Consider the following 21,551-nt stretch of genomic DNA (forward strand, 5'->3'; position numbering starts at 1 on the left):
CCTGGTATAGAACATGAGGGAAGTTGACTGGGACACGTAAAGCTCAGCATATATGGGTGTGCTATTAGTGTGAAAGCGTGCTTTTTATTTGCAGCTGTTATTTGCAATTACGACACCTATTGAGTATAAGAATTGTTCCTGTATATGTATACTATTTAGTATTATATGTTTACATGTCGTGTCCCATGATCCGAATCAAGCAGGATGCTACTGGCTGCACATTTTTAAGACAGGCGATTATTTATTCCTAGAAGTCAAGATTACTGCCCGAGTTCAGCCTCTTTTAGCATTTTGCTAGTTTATACATTAAAGTGTCGTTAAGCTGAAAGCATATTCGACTGGATGATGTGAATTGAAGTAATACTGGCCCTTTTCGCTACAATCACATCTCGTAGCCAAGGAAAGAATCACATTAATTCGTCGACAACAGGTGGAATACGAAAACAACCTTCAACCTGCCATGTTCCCCAACACAGGGCCTCCACCAGATTGCTCTTCGGCGCTGCCATGAGGTCAACTGAGACATGTTGTAGAGCTTAACGTTCATGAACCTTCAAGGTGCAAAACAAGTGCATATTTAATTTGGAGTAGTTATTTAGATTTAATAGCGCCCATTAAATAGAATGTTTCAAGTTAATCTTTGCATTATTCAGTATAATTGTTCACATGATCCTTCTGAATCCTTCAAGCCACTTCTGACTTTTGAAGAAATAGCATAGTTTTATCCTTGAAAGCTGGATCATATTGAGACTTCATTCGATTTCAAGCATTGCTAGCTTCTTTTGATGCGACGCTTGGCAGGAAACATATGTTCTAACGGGTGATGCAAGCGATTTCATGCGTGCTCTTTCCGCGCCAGTCATGCACTACGTTTCATCGTTTGTGGAAGCCAAGGGGAGTATCACTTCCAACTTTCAACAACGAACGAACCACGAGAACGAACAACCTTCGACCCGCCGTCCTCCCCAGCGTGACAATTCCACGGCATCGCTCGTCGGCGCCGTCAGCCTCGAGCTCGGGAGACTGCATTCTTTTTCTGCGAAGGCTCGTTGTTCTTTCGACTTAACAACAACGTTTCTCCCTGTCGGAGAGAAATGAGCGCGCCCGTTCTGAAAGCTGGCCCGTCGCCCCGTACGCGCTGCACTACCCTAAACCCATCTGTTGCGCGAATAAGCAATTATGTGTTTTAATCCAATTCCCTGGGATGAAACGCTACACAATACTGTCCGTATAAACGCACCTACATCAACGTGATGCTCGAGAAGGACGTGGGAGACTGTACTTCGCCGAGTGGAGATGAGATCAGCTGACTTCTACCGCGTGTACTGCGTCAAACATCGCAGAAAACTTTTCTTTAGCGGCTGGTTGCACATCAGGGCACGTTCGGCTGCTGTATGATGTCGGCAAATGGAAATGCACTCGGAAACGCATCGTTCATGGTTCACCTCTGTCTCCGTGCGGGATGCGCAAGCCGTCGGACGAGAAACATAATTCCACACACAAGCTGACTGTTACTGCCCGCGACGGTTCGCTTGAGGTCGTGAACACGTATACACGCGCGCTGCATCTCACATGTGCAAAATTATAGCGTTGTAACCGATCATAAAATCGTCCAAGATAACGTGAAATGCATATATATAGCCGCGTAAGTCCACCCAGGTCGTGTGGTGCGATGGCGTAGTGCTTACAGTGTCTGCTTGTCACGCGGTTGGCCTGGGTTCAAATCCCCGTGGTGAAGTATGTGTGTTGATACATGGTTATGACTCTCTGTGCAGTGTTCTTGTGATGTGGAAATGACATATTCATGAGTTGGAAGGCTGAAAAGAAAAATAGAGCAAGACGTGCACGATGAAATAAAATGTAGAAGAAATTCTTGTTTTCTAAAAAAATTGCGAAAAGTACCACATATATTTTGAACGCATATTGAGCCATATATAAGCCGGACAGATTTGACCTGAAATACCGCTTAACTAAATCGACGGTATGCGTTACTTTAAGCGGTCACTTTTAAACGGCCTTCTGGCAACGAGATGGCCTCGCATATGGAAGAGCCGCATAAACTTAGGCCGCATAAGAAAGAGACGCTTTGCCAGAGGCCGCATAAAAGAGCCGTATAAGTAGGCCGCTTGGAGAGCCATTTATAAGCGTCGAAAATTTGACCTACTTTCCGCCTTATATGCGTTGATTTAAGCGGTCGTTTGCTAAGAGTGTACAGAAGCACGTGAGGACTATTACAAATTATCACACCACGAAACGCACGCTTGGCGTTCTCGCGCGAGATGTTAGGCTGCCGCGAGCTGGAGAAATCGAGAGCGAACGATTGGACTTTGAACGGAAATGCTTTTGTTTTCTTCTCTACTTTGTTGCTTTCGTGTGTATGTTTGCCGAAAAAAAACGCCTGCCGTGAGTGCCGTTTTTCTGCTTCGTAAACTATTGAATAAAAGTGATCATGATTGCGTGGTAAAAGTCGCCGGATGTTAAGGCGCAGTTAATGCTTTGTCTGCCAGTAGAAAAGGCCCTTTCGTGTCCGCTCTGCTCACGTAAGACATATTCCTGAGCCTACAAGTTGCTTCGCCAGGCGAAAACTTTCGGGGTTCAGCAGTCCCAGTGCAATGTTGGTGGTAGCAAATAAAGTACATGTGGTTTATTATCTCTTTCTTCCTCTAACTTGGAACTCAACAAGAAATATATGACATCTATTTCAGGGAAAAAGAAAGCGCCCAGAGCGCAAGCATCAAGACAGCCTATGAAGTAATCATCCCCCCATCTGCGAAGTGCCTGAAGTTGAAGAACCGCCTGCGTCATCGCCGACCAAACAGTGGTACAAGGACCAAGTCTCTGCCTCTGAAGAAGAGATAACACGCTTGAGGAAGAAAAATCAAGACTCTGCAGCAAACTAAGCGAAGGCTTGCAAAGGGAAATCAGACGGCGCAACAAATCATGAAACAAATCAGGGAGCGAAAACTCTTCCAAAGAGAGGGCTCGCACGTGTTTACATCTGCGTTTTCAAGTGACATTCAACAGCTTCTCTGCATGGCTAGTAACGAACCGAAAGACAAGTGCCCACCAGGGCTCTGTGCATTCCCTTTGAAGTTACATTTTTATTATCCGTCTGATTATGAGTATGTCCGGTCAAAATTCAATTGCGCCTTTCCGTCACAGCGCACAATTCGGGATTGGTGTAGACCAATCGACGGAGCTCCTGGCTTCAGGGCTGAAGCATTTTCTTCTCCCGGAAAGATTGCACAATCACAGGGCGAACCTTTCTACGGCTCATTGGTCGTCGATGACATGGCCATAAGGAAACACCTAGAACTTGTCGGCGAGAAAGTAATCGGGTATGTGAACTTTAGAACGGGGCTAGATGATGAAAGCCTCCCCAAAGCCGAAGTGCGTGTGTGTAAACATCAGACTCAAAATGTCAGTTGCGTACTTCCTAATTGACTCACTAACTGGCGCCCGAAAGAGCGAAGCTGATCAGGCAATGTATCGAGAAAATTGCGTCAGTGTGGGCCGAAGTTGTTTCTATTGCGTTTGATGAAGCCTCGTCAAACTTTGCTATGGCTAGATGTTTAGGTGCTCAGCTTCATCCGAACTCCGATTTTATCATAAGCTTTGCCAACCCAGCTGATAACGGTAAAAATGTTCCCATTATTTTAGATGCCTGTCATATGATTAACCGTGAGCCACCTCGTTGATATTGAAGGAAAGCATGTGAAATGGGCCTATGTAGTGGCACTGGAGGCACTTCCCCGTGAGGAAGAATTGCGGCTTGGCAACAAGCTTACGAAGGTCCACCTCCAGTGGGAAAATCAAAAAAGAAGGTACAATATGCTGTTCAAGCACTAAGTTCCTCAGTTGCCGACACTTTGGACTTCCGCGAACAAGAGCTCAAGCTGCCACAATTCAAGGGTGCCAGCGCAACATCAACGTTTATTACAACTTTCGATCGCTTGTTTGACATCTTAAACTCAAGGAACCCGCTGGGCAGGTCGGCAAGAAGGGGAACGAAGCATGGTGGAAGTCGTTTTTTTGTGAGACTTGAGCGTACATAAAATGCACGTCCGGCAGAACGTGCATTGACAGGACTGAAAAAAAAAACAGGATTCATTGGCTTTTTGATGTGGATGGCAAGCACGGCATGTTCGACGAACTTGTCGGCCAGAGTCAGCTGAAGTACTCGCTCAGACACAAACTCCGTCAAGACCATGCCCAAAATTCTCTGGGTCAATACGTGGACGAGGAGGACATAACAACAACCCAGCAGCTTCATAGTTCATGGCTGCATACAAGCGTCTGTTGGTTCAGACGGAAGTCACGTCTTCAAGTTCTGGGAACCGCTCTCAAGACATCGTCTCCGTATTGAATCCAACCACTCCTGCAGCCATGGTAGGTGCAAGAAGCACACTCACTGGCATGCGCAGGGCATCAGTCCTGCAGCCCGATGACCACGACTATACACATCGCACTGACTGGCCCGAAAGCCTTTCTGCTTTTGTCGGTTCCGTGGTGCCTTCATTGTTTGAAAATTTTTCACAACGACCACCTGTGAACAAGGAACAGCAGCCATGGACTCAGATAAGCTGACACCTTTATTTAAACGGATGAGCCGAGGTGGACTTGTTTCACCGTCGCGAGACGTCGTTAGCCTCTGTGAAGAAGTCGAGAAAGGACTGCGGCGGCAACAGGCTGAATGCGATGCCATCACAACGGTGAAGTCAAGAGCAAAACACCTAATCTCGGAAGTTCTGGGAGCTTCCTCCGAGAAAAACTGGTTCCATAAAGCAGAGCAGCACGTCCTATACTTTGATCCGCTGATAATCATGTTTACAGTTTGTGCAAGCAAATCGCTGAACAATACGTAAACGTGAGGATACACCACATGACGAAGGAACGAAACCGAAAATTGGTCAAGAATAAGGTGAAACCAGTTTTGTCAAGGGCAATGATTTTCAACCACCAGTAGGACACCCATGTTTTTGACCATGCGTTTGATTTAAGCGTCGCTATTTTCTGTGCCGTTGAGTTGAGTTCAATACATACCACTTGGCTGCGTACAAGTCGCAATAAACATTTGCAACCAGAACTACTTGTTTGCGTTGCTTTATAAACACGAGTAAATTCATCCGCTGCGCGGCGAAGCATGAGTGCGGCAGCGCTCGGCTCCTTTCTGCCCCTGCCAACATGGCCGCCGCGGGCTCTGCGTCGCTTCGCTCTCTTCTGTAGGGGCGCATCGGCGACTTCCACACCAGCAAGTTCTATGCAACCTCCGTGTAAGATACAGATTTCAGTGGCGATGTTGGTGCACGGGAAGAAGCCGCCGCTTTGAAAGTACAGAACTATGGCCTACGAAGGTGTGCCAATCGCATGCGGACTTTTATGAACCGTTCTCCAATAGTGGGCTTGTCAGCTATCAGCCGTTTCTTATATGGCAACCTGATCTTTTATCGACGTCACTTGTCATTTCACTTAGCCACATGCCATTGTTGCCTGGATACGAACGCAGGAGCTCAAGTTCTCTTGCCGGCGCCGGAACTAGAGGAATAGTCAAGATGCCAACTGCGCATGCGCGTCCTGATGCCACGTCCACAACCAAACAGAGCCGTTTCGCTTTCGCTGGGGAATGTAAGCAAGGAAGCAAGCAAGCAAGCAAGAAAGAAAGAAAGAAAGAAACAAAGAAGGAAAGAAAGAAAGAAAGAAAGAAAGGAAGAAAGAAACGAAGAAAGAAAGAAAGACAGAAAGAAAGAAAGAAGGAAAGAAAGAAAGAAAGAAAGAAAAGAAAGAAAGAAAGAAAGAAAGAAAGAAAGAAAGAAAGAAAGAAAGAAAGAAAGAAAGAAAGAAAGAAAGAAAGAAAGAAAGAAAGAAGTAGGCCAGGCAAGAGGACGCCAGCCTGGCGTACCTCCGTTTTTCTGATAGGGGACAAGCTCCTCAACTTTCTGCCTTTATGTAAAAGACAGAATGGTCCCCAAAGCGCTGAAACGGAGGCTCTTCCTAAAAGATTACGGCTTTCCTGGAGCTCTCTCTCAGACATCTTCAATTTGATGGAGACCATGATGAGTGCCGTCAGTCCTTCTTAGGGGCGAAGCTCCTTATAGCATCACCTGGTCGATCGTCGCTCCGTCCGGCGTTCCCCCGCCGTTGCGTCTCCCGTATAATTCAATAGATGCCGCTTTCCCATAGAGATGCATGCATCTTCAGTTGGGTGACGACATACTAGATAACGCTGTCCCATAGAAATGTGTGCAATATGGCGGTTGGGTGAATGCACGCTAGATGGCGTATAGGTGCCGCTGCTCTCAGATTGGCTGCTGCGCCCATTATCCCTCATTCTCCTTGATCGTCGCCGTACGTAGAGGAGTGCGCTTGGCGGATCGTGCTGCTTGGCGGACCATGGACGACGACGAGCGCCGGGCGCGGAAGGCCGCTGCGTCTCGTGCTCGTCGGCAGGATCCCGAGGTGCGGGCTCGAGAGGCTGCTGCCGGGCGCCGCGCGCGCTTGGCGGCTGCTTCGCGGGCGCGCACCGCCTCGAGACCCGCCTGGCGCCGCGCTCGCTTGGTGGCAGCCTCTCGATCCCGAGAGGCTCGCTTCCTTGGCGCTCGCTTGGCGGCAGCCAGGCGGATCCCGAGGCGGTGCGCGCCAAGGACGCCGCTGCAAAACGGGCTCAACAAGAAGCGGATCCCGAGACCATGATTGCTTCAGGAGCTTCGCCCAAGCTCTTCATCATTCACCCGTGGATATGCTGTAATTTTTAAATTTTGACATCATTTGTGCCACAATTTGTCTTGTTAGTTGGACTAAGTTCTTGTACTTCGCCACTGCGCCTTTATATTGTACTTTCCCTACTGAAACGTTCCGTATGCCATTCCAATAATTCCGTATGTTTTCGTAAGAATCTTACGGAAATATATGCAAAACATATGGACTCCGTATGGAAACATATGGAACTATTAGAATGGCTTACGCAACGTTTGAGTAGGGTTTATATTTATTAGTTTTATTTTAAGTCGTTCCTTGACATTTGTTCTTTTGAACGTTGTTTTTTATGCTTCTTTGTTAACTACTATTAACCAAGGGTCCAACAGCAGTCTGCGAATTTGGGAGCCTCGTCAGAATATTTTCCTGTTTCCGACTTCAATGTACCATAGAATGTAAAACTGACTTTAGCTTTGATTAGGACTTTGAGGTTAGCGTGTATATAGTACTCTAAATCGTCTGCATTTTTTTTTCATTCACATTCACCATTACGTAAAATCTAACGAGATCAACTTATCATTTTCCATCGCCATTATCTTTTCAGGAAGGCTTACCCCTCAAGCAATATAGCGCTAATCCTGCTCTAAATTGCCTCCATTTTTTTAATAACACACAGAATACTATGTATCTTTGCTTGTTCAAACATTATTCTAAACACACGCAACATATCTTGCCCAGTGCATTATAATTCTCATTTCGGCGGAGCTTACCATTCTGCGTAGTAATACGTAGTAAACGTATTAAGCGTGGAGAATAACAGAAAGGTGGGCGAGTTGGTTAGGGTTCATAGTGTAATGTATGGGGCAGCGCTAGAACGTAGTAAACGTAGTAATCACAGTACTTGGCGCTGTAAACCGTCCCCGTTTTTTATAACACAAGCTGCGTCACGCATGCAGCGCTTAGTTTATATTATCTTAGTTAATATGTCATAATTTAGCGATAAATTGGCGACAACTATGCCTTATTTTCGATAAGCAGGTGATAAACTACAACGACACTCACGGCCACTCCAATCGCTCGTTGGGGACGTTGTCCATGCAAGAGCACATGGCCTTCGCGCACGCATGAAGAGGAAGGCCCAACGTGAGATAAGAAAAGTGGCCCGATCCTATGGACACATGGCAGTCGATGTAAAGCGACGTATTACGTCGATTCCTGCTAACGCACTCGCGACAATAGTTGTTTTTCAAGGCCGCCCCGCGCTGCCGCCTTGGCTCACACTTTAGAGCCAGCATACATAGGCAGCTTGCACCAAGTTTCGCTGAGTAGCGAAGACGCACCTGTTCTCTGCGGTGCTTCTTTCGGGCATGGGTGTTCTCGACATGGAGTGCACTCTTCCGAGGAATTTTGCTGCACAGTCTTTACGTACTCATTCTGCGTCTCGCACTGAGAGGATGATAGCGCTGCCGGAGTGTCGCTTTTGTTTCCCTTTCGCCGAAAATTTTTATTGGCGGAAAAGTGGGCGCGGGTTTATATGTTCTGTCAAATGAACATTGTGTTGGGGCAAGTTGCCACGCAGAAAGCTCTATTTTTTTGGCAACCACAACATTCGTACGGTGTTGAGCGCTTCCATGCTTCGAAAAGCACTGTAACGGAACTCCCGGTGCCCGTCACATGCGGTATAGTCGCGTGACCTGAACATAAACCTCAACTGTGACGACATTGGCAGAGCGGCACGCCACTGTCGACACTAGTTCCGGTAGTAGTGATGCTGGCTGTGGCGACAGAGAAAGATGGGAGGGAGGACGGTTCTCGTTACTTGATTAGAAGCTGAACGGCCTAAGTGGAGCGGCGGCGGCCGCTGTGGCCTGCCCGGCCTGGATCGTGAGCGCATTCTCCGCTAGCTCGCGCCTCGAGCTCGAGCATTAGCCAGGACGAACGGCCGCTGTACGCAAGAAAGAATGTACCCGGGAACGTACACGTCCGGGCCGCACCGAAAAAGTCGCCTGGGCACGACAACAAGCACTGCACAGGCAACGTCGATGCAGGTAGTAGAACTTCAGATAGTACCGCGTATTAAATGTCTGGGTGTAATTTTCGATGAGCAAACGTCATGGAATGCACACATTGAAAAACTGTCTTCGAGTGTGTCCAGGATAACCGGAATTTTGTCTAGGGTGCGTTTTCTGCTTCCTAAAAAAGCTAAGCTTCTCATCTATAAATCCTTGTTTTTAGCGCACATAAACTATTGTCATCTGGTTTGGGGTACGACAACTTTAACGAACATTCATAAATTGCATGTAATACAGAAAGAGGCAGTACACGCCATTGCAGATGTTCCGTATGGAAGTCACACTTCCCCGCTCTTTGATGAAATGAACCTACTAACCCTACCAGATTACTACTACACAAGTCTTATGAAACGCTACCACACAGGACTAAAAAGTGATAACTTTTTGGGCACACTTGCTCGAATAGACCAGCGGACCCTTCTTTACAACACTCGTCATGTTCACACGTGGTTTTTTCCACGCACGCGCACTAAATACGGCAAAGAAATGCTGCGCTTTCTCTTGCCGCTTTACCTAAATCAAATGACAATATGAAAATATTGCTAAAAATATTTTTTGGCTTACATATCGTATAATATTTTGTGTTTCTTTCGTTTGTATGGTTTCCTTGCATTTTATGTGATTATCGAATTAAAGTTGACCCATTTCTTGCCGCTTTATATCTCTCGGTTTCACATGCATTGCTTTTGGTATGTGTATGTGCATGTGTATATATATATATATATATATATATATAGATATGCTGTCTGGTTAGAGTTATAAATTAACGTCATTTTGTGGTCTGATTTCTGTTATATGATTACCAACGATGTTACTCAGGTTATGGCAAATTTTAAATACAGTGGCTGTTTGTGTATTTTCGCCTAAAAAGAATTTCACTGAGCTATTTCTGTTCATGTTCGATGTAATTTGAACTAGATATGTTGTTTTTTCAGTGTATACATTGTTTTATTGACCTGTACGCGTGCCTATCCCTGCCATTTTGTACGGGGTCGTGGTCCTAGTCAAGCCCGTGAAGAGGCTTTTTGACCCCGGCCCTCAGCATCCCAAATTATGGAATGTTGGAATGAATAAAGTTTCAAAGTTTGAGGTGAGCGCTAAGCGCACAACGCGCACGTTGTCTTCGGCGCGAGACGAAGTGCCGCCAACGCTTACGATGGCAGTATGCATGACGCGGTGGCCTGCGATGGTATCGATGGCTCACCGCGGAGGATTGCACTGGGTGACATCGAAGATGCCGGCCCGCATGCGGCCACACGGTGGTGCTAGCACGCCGTGCCAGAAAAGGCGCAAGACCATTCTTGCGGTTTGTTTGGCTGATGATGTTTGTGGCGTTTCGGCAGACGTGGTGCAATCGTTAACGGCTCAACGTCGTCCACTGGGTCATGTGACGGCCAGTGCGCGAAACCAGTGTGTATCTTTCTCTTTGCGATGGACCAAAGGAACTTTACCACACACGGACACTCCCGAGGCGCTCTCGTGCATGGGCACTCTGCACCGCGTGGCAGCGTAGAAGGGCGGGTGTGAAGCTGCTGCTCTGTTTGGCACCGAGTGTGCTACCTTCGTGGTCGTGGAGTCGCGTTCCGTAGACATGCGGGGTGATTGAACGTCGTCGCAGTTTTGTCGAGCAAACATGCGTAGTGGTCACATGTCTGGCGGTTGGCGTCCTGCGCCAAAGGCGCCGGAGGAAACGAGTGGTGAAACCGAGCTAGGCGAGGTCTCTGCAGGAGGGTCGTACGGCGCACCTGTGCTCGTGGAAGCACCTTGGGTAGGGACGAGAGACAGGGTGGTGTATGGCGAGCTCGGGCGTATGTGGCTGGTATTGAAAAAAGAGAGGTGGTGCGGTGTGAAACGTTCGTTATTTGCTTTGAGCCCACAAATGGCCCCCATCTGACAAAAATTGCATAGGTAAATAAGAAGACACTATATGAATGGCGTGGGAGAAGATGTGAAGCAGAGCAGGCGACCACCTAGAGAGATTAGGAGAGAAAGAGCGAATGGCCTGATGCAGACAAAATGAAACACGAGCGCGTGCTCGAGGAGAGGGTTGCGGGCGTGAGCCTCCGCGCGCCGTTCGCCTTCTCCTACCTCCGGCGGGCAATGAGCTCCTACAAAAGTGCGCTCGCGAAGCGTTTGGAGGATTTCAGACGCAACGTTATTTGAACTGGTCGACCCCTCTTGTATGATTTTTGCTTGTTTAGGAACACAAGGAAAATTGCCCCGCGCGACTCATTCGACCTGTGTACGCCGCTGACGTCCTGGGCGCGGAGTGATATCTGTGTGTTAGTGATAGAAGCGCCTCCTCAATTTTTGGGCGTCGGGCTCCCAGTTCCCGTCATTCAGTCGGTGCGGTCGACAGAACATCACTTGTGTTGCGTTCGCAGTAGAGACGTCGGGGCAGATGACGCAAGTCGCGAAAACGCTTGACCGCGATTTTTTCCGCGGTCGGGCTTGGCGCTTAGTGTCCGTGTGGCCGAACCGTCGTTCCTTTTTTCCACTTGATGATCGCCGACTCGGGAGATAATTTCCGCTCAAGAACTGTTCCTAACCTCGGTATGGGCTACTAAAACACGTTATCACCACGACTAATTTATTGCTTGGAAAGTCTGTACCTTTTGCCGACACAAAATACGTTGTCTTTCGAAAATTGACTAGAAAGAGAGCTTTTCTCCCCAATTGCGGTTCCCTCTTACGTCTCTACCGCGCCTATGCAAGCTATGGAACGAGCAGCAGTCTTGAGCAAAGAAAGCCTTTACTATGTGTGCGTCGACCTGTATCCCCATCTATCATTCATGGTGCGTAGTAGCGATTCACTGGCTTTTTCTTCTGTTGTGGGAAATATTATCCCGATAGATCACCTGTAGGTTAAAGTCACTTGAGATTGTCACGTATGAAAGTTAATTCGTATGGTGGTATCTCATCCTGCATGAAGTCGACAAACCGGTCGAAGCATTCGGTTGTCGGTAAACATTCACTTGAGCGTTCTCCTTTCAAATAAGGCCAATTTAGAACAGCCAACTTTATTGCTTCGTAAGCTATCCACAGATGTGAATTTAGGTTGGGCTTGATCACTAGTCTCAGGGTATCAACCCAGAGAGAATCACTTGACAGAATTACAGAGAGACATTGCTTTGATGAGCAAGTCAGGGGACGAAGTGTAAATAATTAATTACTGCATTAGACAAGCAAAGCAGAACAGTACGTCTGAAAATAATATGCAGAAAACTAAGGTAATATTAACAGTTTTGGAAAACAACAATGCTCTGAGATAGGTAGCCAGACACTCTAACTGGTAAATTAAGACGTGTGATTAGGGCATGTAGTTAGCTGAGAGCCGAACCATAACCAGAAGAATAGGAATAGGGAGGAGCGCATTTGTGAAGCACTCCTAAAAATGAGTAATGCTTCACCACGATTCCTCAGTAGAACTGTATATAACGGGTGCATCCTACTTACCTACGGAGCAGAAATATGGAGACTTGCGAAAAGGTTTCAACCTAAATTGAGGACGGCGCAGCGAGTCATGGAAAGAAAGCTGATAGTTGCAACCTAGAAGTACAAGAACAGAGCAGAGTTGGTCAGGCAAAAAAACGTGTGTTGAGAACACCTAAGTCGAAATCAAGAATAATAAATGGGTATGGACAGAGCATGCAGCGCGAGGGCACATTAGCTGCCGATGATTAAGAGTAATAGATTAAATTCCACGAGAAGCCAACTGCGCTAGGGGGAAGCAGAAAGTTAGGTGGGCACATGAGATTAAGAAGTTTGCGGAGATAACCTGGCTTGAGCGAGCATAGGCTGGGTTGATTGACGAAACATGGGAGAGGCCTATGCCCTGCAACGAGTGTAATCAGGTGGATATTACTGGTGATGCGCATTTCCATTAGCCAATACTATTCATTTAACACCAGAAAGTTGCATGTCAGTTGTACCTAATGTAATTTACATTTATTGTGGGTAGCTGGCTCTTACAATGCTAAAAGAAAATGACCTATCCGAACGAATGAATTCGCTCAACTCGTTCGTTCGAAGAGCTCTTTCTTCATCAAATAGAGCAGTGAATTCACTGATAGCGAATGTCCCACTTGTCTATGATCGAATACTCGGTAATGCAGGAAATCAGCTTCGAAGCTGCTGACATGACTGCTTTAATTTACAGCCGTAAGATGGAATCCTTATCGGACATAGGTGGCATCAACACCGAATCACTAAAAAGAACTACTACGCAAACCACCGGTGTCAATCTCTCCTGCATATTCCAGCACTCACTTTTTAATGACATCCCCCCACAAGATATGAAGGTGGGAAAGGTCATTGCAGTCTCAAAAAGGTAACCCGGCCTCGCCGAGTATCCATCATCCCCTCTCACTGAGGAGGGTATGTTCAACATTACTGGAACACATTTTTCCCTCACACATTGCGAAGTTTCTTACCTCTATTATTTATTTCATGCTTTCCAGAAGGGCCTTTCGTGTGGCACTGAACTGGCTCTCTTCATCAAAAACATTGTGTCGACTTGACCTGTGGCGCTCTCTTTTACCCTATGTTGGTGCCTTGAGCGTGATGCCAAAGGACCACGTTAGATGACAGACAGAGAACATTAATCAGATCCTGAGGAACCTCGTTGTGACGCTTCCTTTTAGGAGCAATCCGTTGCCGCCGCGGCCGCTCCCACGTAAGGACCAGAAGTCATTGGCCCTCCGCCCTCTCGCAGGTCTTCTGGACAGCCCAAAGTTGAACCGAGAGAGCGCCGCTGCTAAGGACTTCCTCACAGTCCTCTTCTGTGTTGAGCTCTGAGTCACGTAACGCAGGACATTGCCAAAGCATTATGAGCTAACGAACAATACGCCTCTCCGCTGTCTGGAGAATGTGGTTCGATGTTGCGCGGGAAATGATTAAACCTGCCCCTCGAAGAAAAAGACCCCGTTTGGGACATCTTGAAGGCCGATGATTGCGGTCGAGTCAGCTTGAGATGAGGAAGCGGAAAAGGCATTCGAGAGAGATGATAATGAGTTATGACCCCGTGGAAATCAAGGAGCGAGACCCTTTACTATCCGGCGTCCTCCCCTGGGAATCCGCCGGGACCGCCGCGGTGAGCTATACATCACGCGTGGTCATGGGCAAACTCAATGGCGTGGTTAACATCTGGAGGTACGCTTGCCCCCATAACGATGCTATGGTGGGAAATGGGGCAGCCCCTTCGCAGCCGAGGATGGCTGCTGCCTCCTGGGAGATTGAGCCCGAGGCGAAAGCCCTAGCTGTGGAGCGCTATTCTGTAAAGATATTTGGACGCGATGGGTCCTCCATTGCTATGACAATGGCTATTTTGTCAGCCGTATTTACCGAAACCTTTCTAACCTAGGCAGAATATGGGTGTACCACTATCATCGACCGACACCACTGCGAAGCGGTCAGAATGCGCGCACTGCGCTGCATCAACAAAGGTTGGGAGATCGGGACTATCTGCAACCCATTTCGATAAAGAACGGGCACGAGCCGTGCGGCGCCCTCCGTTGTATTGTGGGTGGAAATTTCGTGGATGTGGAGCAAAGGTAAAAGCACATATGATCGAGGACGGTAGAGTCACTTTAAGCTCAGTAGCCTCCCTAGGGCCGCAGCCTATGGATTTCAGGATGCGCCTACCAGCCCGCATGGACGATAGTCTACACGACCTGAGCAATCTGCTGAACATCAATCACCTCTGAGATGGAGTTAAGCATGCCTAGTTGTCGGAGCTTCTCGGTGATGGTGTGGATAGTCAAGCCGAGAACTCGCTTTATGCTTTTGCGCATTAGTGTATCAATTCTCGCGTCTTCCCTCAGGCGACAACAGCCCAGGCCCCTTAAGTGATCCGCACTTAAAATAGGCTTTACCAAAGAGCATGTCACGTGTGTATTTTTGACGAGCAGCATTTGGCTCCACATTAGGGTCGCCAAATAGAGGCATAAGGCCAAACCAAGTGAAACGTCGAACAATTGAGGCTCTTAGAACCAAGACAGGACATATAAGCCTGTAGTTTAGGCTTTATCACTCTGCAGATAAAAAATACCAATTTGCGCCGTTCCTGTAGTTGCTGCTGCCCAACTCCACTCGAGTTAGCAGAGGCGGCGTGCTACGGGCATAAGCGGATGGCGTCTGTATTGATAGTTCCACCAATACACATAGAGGTGCGTCTAGCAAAAGTTGAGTTTCAAATAAAACTTCGCGTTTGCTACAGAAAATAACCCTCTAGCCTACTGTACATGGAATCACTTTAAGTGTAAACGCATATTATAACAAAAAAGCAGCCTTTAAAACCGGCGCCACGGCTGCTACTGAAAGTAAAGAGCACTTCTTTGGAAATCCTATTTATTCGGCTCCATTGGAAGTGCGAACAGGCGATGCCATACGGATAGCACGTTACTTTTGGTTTCCTTATAGATTAGCCTAAGGCGAATCGAAGGTGAAAGCCATCCTCTTATTAGTCTTTCTGGTAATCCGCCCCCTCCGAAGGCCTTCTGCACCTAACGTGGTCTCGCACTACTTCAGGATCTGAGTCATCGCAAGCTTCCTGCTCCTCACCTGGTTTTGCACTGACTTCGTGATCGGCCAACATTTGACCAAGCCATGATTCGTGTGATGACGCCATATGGTGACGCCATCGCGTGATGATGATTTCTCGCATCAGTCGTTTTGACGTCGCCGACGCGAGGCGCCTACTCCGACGGTATATTTTAGCGTTTGATGGGGCATTTAAGGCTATCCTTTTGATGAAGGTCTCTCCCGCCTATTTATAATAGGTGTTGTCTTGCCGCAGCTACTTCATTATTGAGGTGGAAAATTTTCCAATCCAATCGCGTCATCTAGTTCTCTACAATCTTGACAGCGATTCATTCTATAAGTTCATCACATACAATACGCCCTGTACGTTTTATGTGACTTGCTCCCTTCGATGTTTTCCTACTATACCAACAATTATAATGTCGTCTGTAAAAGTTACTTTTCAGAATTTGTCGTGTCATGGCACTTTTCATGATAAAATATGTTGGTTTTTTGTACGTTCTGAAGTGTGCCTGATATGCTGGGCGTGCCAGGATACAGTCACCGTGCAACTTTTGCTTCACATACATTGTGCTGACTTCCGGTCTTCACTGTCACATAAATGTAGCAGTGGAGAACACATATCCTGAAGCAATAATAGAATCTAACCGTTAAGCTTACTACAAAACGCGCATTATTATTTGTATCAGGCCTAACTAGGTGAAAATGACTATGGCTCACTGAGTTTGCGTTCGTCGCCAGTAGACTTTACCTCTACGTTTACCATAGTGTTAAAGCTAACTGAGTCATTATATATTCAAAATGTTCACGCGCTTCTAAAAACTGAAGCTTCTTCATGCAGCTTTAACAGGTGCAGCTCCTAATAGCAATAACAACAAATCTACAAAAAGAGTTATTTTAGCGCACGTTTAGTCGTAAACTTAACATTGAGGTGTTCGCATTATAATATGCTCAACATAGCACTTGCTAGCAACCTTCACTGTCAACAGACGGAGATATTTCGATCAAAGTACTGTTCGTTCAAAGCGAGAAAAATATTTTTGAAGTTGTGTTCCTGCACTCTCTGTGCTTGCGCGTGTTTGGATTTCGCAGGAAGGCGTCCTTGCGGTAAGTACAACATGCGTGGACACGAGGTATGCCGCGTAACATCTAGACTGCTCAATAGGATTTCCGCATGCTTATTTAAATTGTTTACTAGCGATTATTATGCTGACTCATCGAGAAGTGCGAAACTTACTAGTGTGAATTTCAGCCCGTGCAGCTGTCCACTGACGTGCTCAGACAGCTCTGCGGGAAGTGACACCTGCGTGTGCAAAATCCCGTTACCTGCTCTAAGATTAACAAGCGAGAACAACACTGCGATCTGTCGCTTTAACACGGCTGATAAGTTACAGTTACGAAGTAACACATGGTCACTGGTCAAACATGGTCATTTAAATACGAATTGTGTTGGATGTCGATTGGAAGAGGGCGCGTTAGGTGCACTTCTGTTGTCGGTATTGTTTATTTTGTTTTTGAAAAATGTAGCCTCTCACTTCGGACAAACATTACAGTAGGAAATGAAATGCGATATATAATGGAAATGACGAAAAAAATCACAGCATATTCACGGAGTGAATAATGATGAGTGGGCGAAGCTGCGGAGGTTCATCGGTAAACCGTGAATTTTCCGTGAATTCTGCCCAGTACGTCATTACCGACGTGAGATCGGGCGCGTTTATACTAAAAGTTCGATGAGAGTTATGACGACTTGCAGCTCACTTTAATATTACATGTACGCTGTGAATTTTCATTGTTTAATCACGCACAGAAGAAATCGCACACACGCACAACCTTGGAGGTCAAAATCCAGTGCCTATATATACGGGGTGGTCAGTGAACGGTCGTGCAGCGCGAGCGGTCGGTTTTTTTAATCAAGACGCTGCCGCGACGCTGCCTGCGTCGGCGCCACTGCGCCGCGAGGCAAGATAGGGGGTGGGGGGGAAGCGTAGGAGAGGAGAGGGCGATACATATCACGTACTGTCGCAGCGCATTGTCTTTAGGGAGCCTTCATGTGTGCACGCCCCCTCCGTTTTTAAGACTGGTTACAAACTACTACGACGGGAACGAACGGGTGCCGCTATAAGGAGCTTCGCCCCTAAAAGAGACAATAATAACTGTCGAGGTTTTACGCCCGAAAACTATGTTATGATTATTGGGAACGTCATAGTGGAAGGCTCGGGAAATTTTAGCCGCCTGGTGTTCTTTAACCTGCGCCTAAATTGAGGTACACGGGGCTTTAGCATGCTGCCATTATTGTAATGTGGCCGCAATGACCGGGTTTCGATTCCATGAGATTCGAATCAGCTGCAGAGCAACGTATCCACTAGACCACCGTGGCGGGGGACGAAAATCACAGCATATCCACGGAGTGAATGATGATGAGTGGGCGAAGCTGCGGAGGTTCATCGGTAAACCGTGAATCTTCCGTGAATTCTGCCCAGTACATCATCACCGACGTGAGATCGGGCGCGTTTATACTAAAGGTTCGATGAGTTATGACGACTTGCAGCTCACTTTAATTTTACATGTACGCTGTGAATTTTCATTGTTTAGAAAACCATTGCTTTAGAAAACATCTGGCGTCTTTCGTTAAGCAGCTGGCGTCTTTTCGTTTTGCTTTAGAAACATCTGGCGTTCTTTCGTTTTGCTTTTACAAAACATCTGGCGTCTTTCGTTGGTTTATTTCATCAATCAACGGCGTTTTGAACAAAATTTTTATTGTTTAATCACGCACAGGAGAAATCTCACCAGGCACTACCTTGGAGGTAAACAATGGCTGCTAATGGGAATGAGAGACAGAAGCAGTCGGCTTTTAGCTAACACTTACTCTTCTACTTCTACTAACGTTTCCTACAGGAACATGCCAATCGCTGCTAATGGGGAATGAGAGACAGAAGAATTCGGCTTTTAGTTAACGCGCACGCTGCGAATTTTTTATTGTTCAACAATGCACAGGAAAAATCTCCCACCGGCACCACCTTCGAGGTCAAAGCGTAAGACTGGTTACGCACTACGACTACTACGACTACGACTACGAAGGTCGAACGGGTGCCGCCTTAAGGAGCTTCGCCCCTAAAACAACATAAATGAATATCCGAGGAAGCAGAACCACACGGTAGTCCTTCTGTTTGTTCCTCCATCGCTATCTCGCGATTTTTATTAACACTCATTGATTTGATGGCGGAGCTTGCTCACTATGCACTGTAATACAATACGATAAACCATTGCAGGCTACAACCAGCCGCCCGAAGAGAAGTGGCCCTACAGCGACCAAATAGTATTCTCACCGACGCGTTCGGAGCATTCGTAGTCGTAAAACGCCAATGATTCTATCCTTCCGTAAGTAACCTCACCTCACAACGTGTATGATGCAAGGCAGGTGACCCAGTTCAAGCTAATTTGTGGCGGAACGCAAACAGCGGCGTCTTATGGAATGCAACTGAACGTTATTGACAAATACAATCTCGACGTCGCTGCCTCTTTGCAGTGCTTCGAAGAAGTCTGCCCATTGACGTATTTAGAACGGAACGGACAATCAACAGCCGGCGCGATAAATATTTTTTTTATTTTTTCCGCATTACACCAAATACAAGCTCTGCGACTGTGTTTGGATTTGTACGTCGGGCACTGAATGAAAACTTTTGCGACAATGCTTCCGACCGAACAAGGCTTAAAGCCATCTTAGAGGGGCCAGGCATGAACTCATGATTTCCATGGCCAGAACTTTATTTTATACTACGTGCGCTAGAGAACTCTTTCACCGGGATTTGCAATTGAACTGCTAACTTTTTCACTACTTATCTTTTTCCGCCCTTTCGGTCTGCTTAAAACATTCATTCAACTCTTTGTATGTGATAGAAAGAGTTCATCCGATGAATCTTTCTCTTACCCGCCACGGTGGTGTAGTGGTTATGGTGGTTATTTTTTGACAAAGACCTGCCAAACTAAAGCCGGTAATATTACTGCGGCGGTTCATCTACTGGCCGTAACGGAACCATTGGTGTAAATGGATACTATCATTGTGCTCCTCATGTATGTAAAGCAGGGAACACTATTTTTAAATCAAAAACTTATAATAAAGAGTACAAGTGATGTCTGCTGTTCTTATTCTTATGCCTCACATATGTGGCATTTGTATTTAACTGTCTAGTTTGTTTACCTGAATAATTGATACAAGCGTCGTGCAAGCACCTCGATACCATTACTTAGAAAATTTGTGACAATGTAAACTTTTGACCACCACTTTAGGCACCTTGGCGGCTTTGGTATGTTTCGGGAAAATAGAGTGTTGCTTCCAAGCTAAGTAGTTCACACATTTATTGGTCGGTCAGGCAGTTTTGTTATCTTTCCAGGAGGTTAATTTCGAGGATAAAGAACACCAGGTGGCCGAAATCCCTGGCACTCTCCACTATGGTTTCTTTCACAATGATGTCCTGGTTCTGGGACCTAAAATCTTAATAATGATCCTCAGTATCAGACATAACATTTTCAAATATCTGAGCACTTTTTCGCCAGTATTCCACCGCAGCACTTCATGAAAACAATAGGCCAGTTGGTAAAAGAAGAATCAACATTTGTGCGAGTACGTGAAAGACGTTTGCGAAATCGCATTCGCAATCCTCTCTTGTTTGCGAGTGGGTCATTTGTTTTTAAATGCGAAGCATTTCTCAGTGAAACCAAGCCACTTTGAGCTTCTCTGTCTAGGTATCTATCTACCTATTTGTCTTGCCACCTACTTATGGATGCTCTCGTGATCGCTTCGTTAACCTGGTGTAAACTAAAATTGGCATGGCAGGGCAAGAGGCTTTGACGAAAAGAATGTAGGGTCATGACACGAGGAGCACGAAATTCCTGTCGCGCACGTCGTCAAACCCTTTCCTCCAGACAAGTGAGGCTCGTACCCGTATACGACGGGCCGCGGTACAGTGGTATGCGCCACAGGTGATTGACAGTTTAACATATACTTAGGAACGTCAAGGACAGACATTGTTCATTTAAATGCGAGAGCGTTAACAAAAAAGTCACAGTTTCGCTGCAAGGCCGAAGCAATGAATGCGATAGCAAGAAACTAATGCTATATGAAGTGAGGCTCGCCAATGCATACTCTCAGTTTGAACAGCGCTCCTGTTGCAAAGGCGGCCGAAGCGGCGAAGGAAACTAGCGTGCTTCAAGTGTCGAGCTGTGACACTTGATAGTTCGCGCTCATCTTCTGTTTGTTCGTTTAGCGGCGTCCCTTGAGCTCGAGTGGCTTTCGTGCGGACATCACGGTGAAAGCGTGAAACATCCCCCTTCCCCTCAGCACAAGAAAACCGCGCGAGCAGACAGCGGAAGGGCAAGGTTCTCCCTGCGCAAGCGCAAGAAGAAGCGAGCGAGCTCGCCGACGACTTTTAAATGCGCCTGTCGCGCTCCTAACGCCATCTCGCTGGTGATGAACAAACGCTTATAAGCGCGGCCGTCTCCGAGTCCGTCCAGCGGTAATGGGTGTGTATATAACGCTCGCCGTTACCTACGTGGAGGATCTGCGTTTCGTGGCGTAGTGGCTAGCGCCACTCGCTGCGGAGGAAGAGGTCCCTGGTTCGATTCCGCGCTTCGGAAGCATTTTTCTGAATTATTTTTATTTGGGACTTTTATATATATATATACATACTTATACATATACGGTGCATGACGACGGCGACGGCGACGGCAAAATCCAGCCGAGACTGTCCATATAATTGCTATCGCAATAAAACAGGCATCGCCTGCGCTGACGCGACGAATGCAAAGATTTAAAATTGGGATGGTAGCACGAATTGAACCCAGGCATTCTGCGTGGCAGTGAAGCAGTCTACCACATAGCCAGGCAAGGTCTAGTAAGGGCTTTCAAAAAACACCCTATGCAGGTGTCATGTAGTTGCAACGTCAATTGTTGTTGTAGTGCTGTCTATCTAACTTTATCAGAAAGAAATGAACTCTACATATGCACTCATTTGATACAGACGTCATGTCGTTTTAACAACAATTGTGGTTCCAGCGCTGGCTCTACACTCTAAGAAAATATCGAGAAAAAGAGCGTCCTTTTGTCCCACAACAATAATCGTCATTTATTCTGCCTTCCTTTCCTTGCCCTATCGCCGCGCGCCCGGCACTTTCTGGTCACAAACGACATGCGCGCCTTCAGCGTGACATAGCATTCTTGGTAGGAAAGTGGCCAGCGCCGAGTTT

Source organism: Rhipicephalus sanguineus, chromosome 9, assembly GCF_013339695.2.
Source record: "Rhipicephalus sanguineus isolate Rsan-2018 chromosome 9, BIME_Rsan_1.4, whole genome shotgun sequence".
In the NCBI taxonomy this organism is placed as follows: domain Eukaryota; kingdom Metazoa; phylum Arthropoda; class Arachnida; order Ixodida; family Ixodidae; genus Rhipicephalus; species Rhipicephalus sanguineus.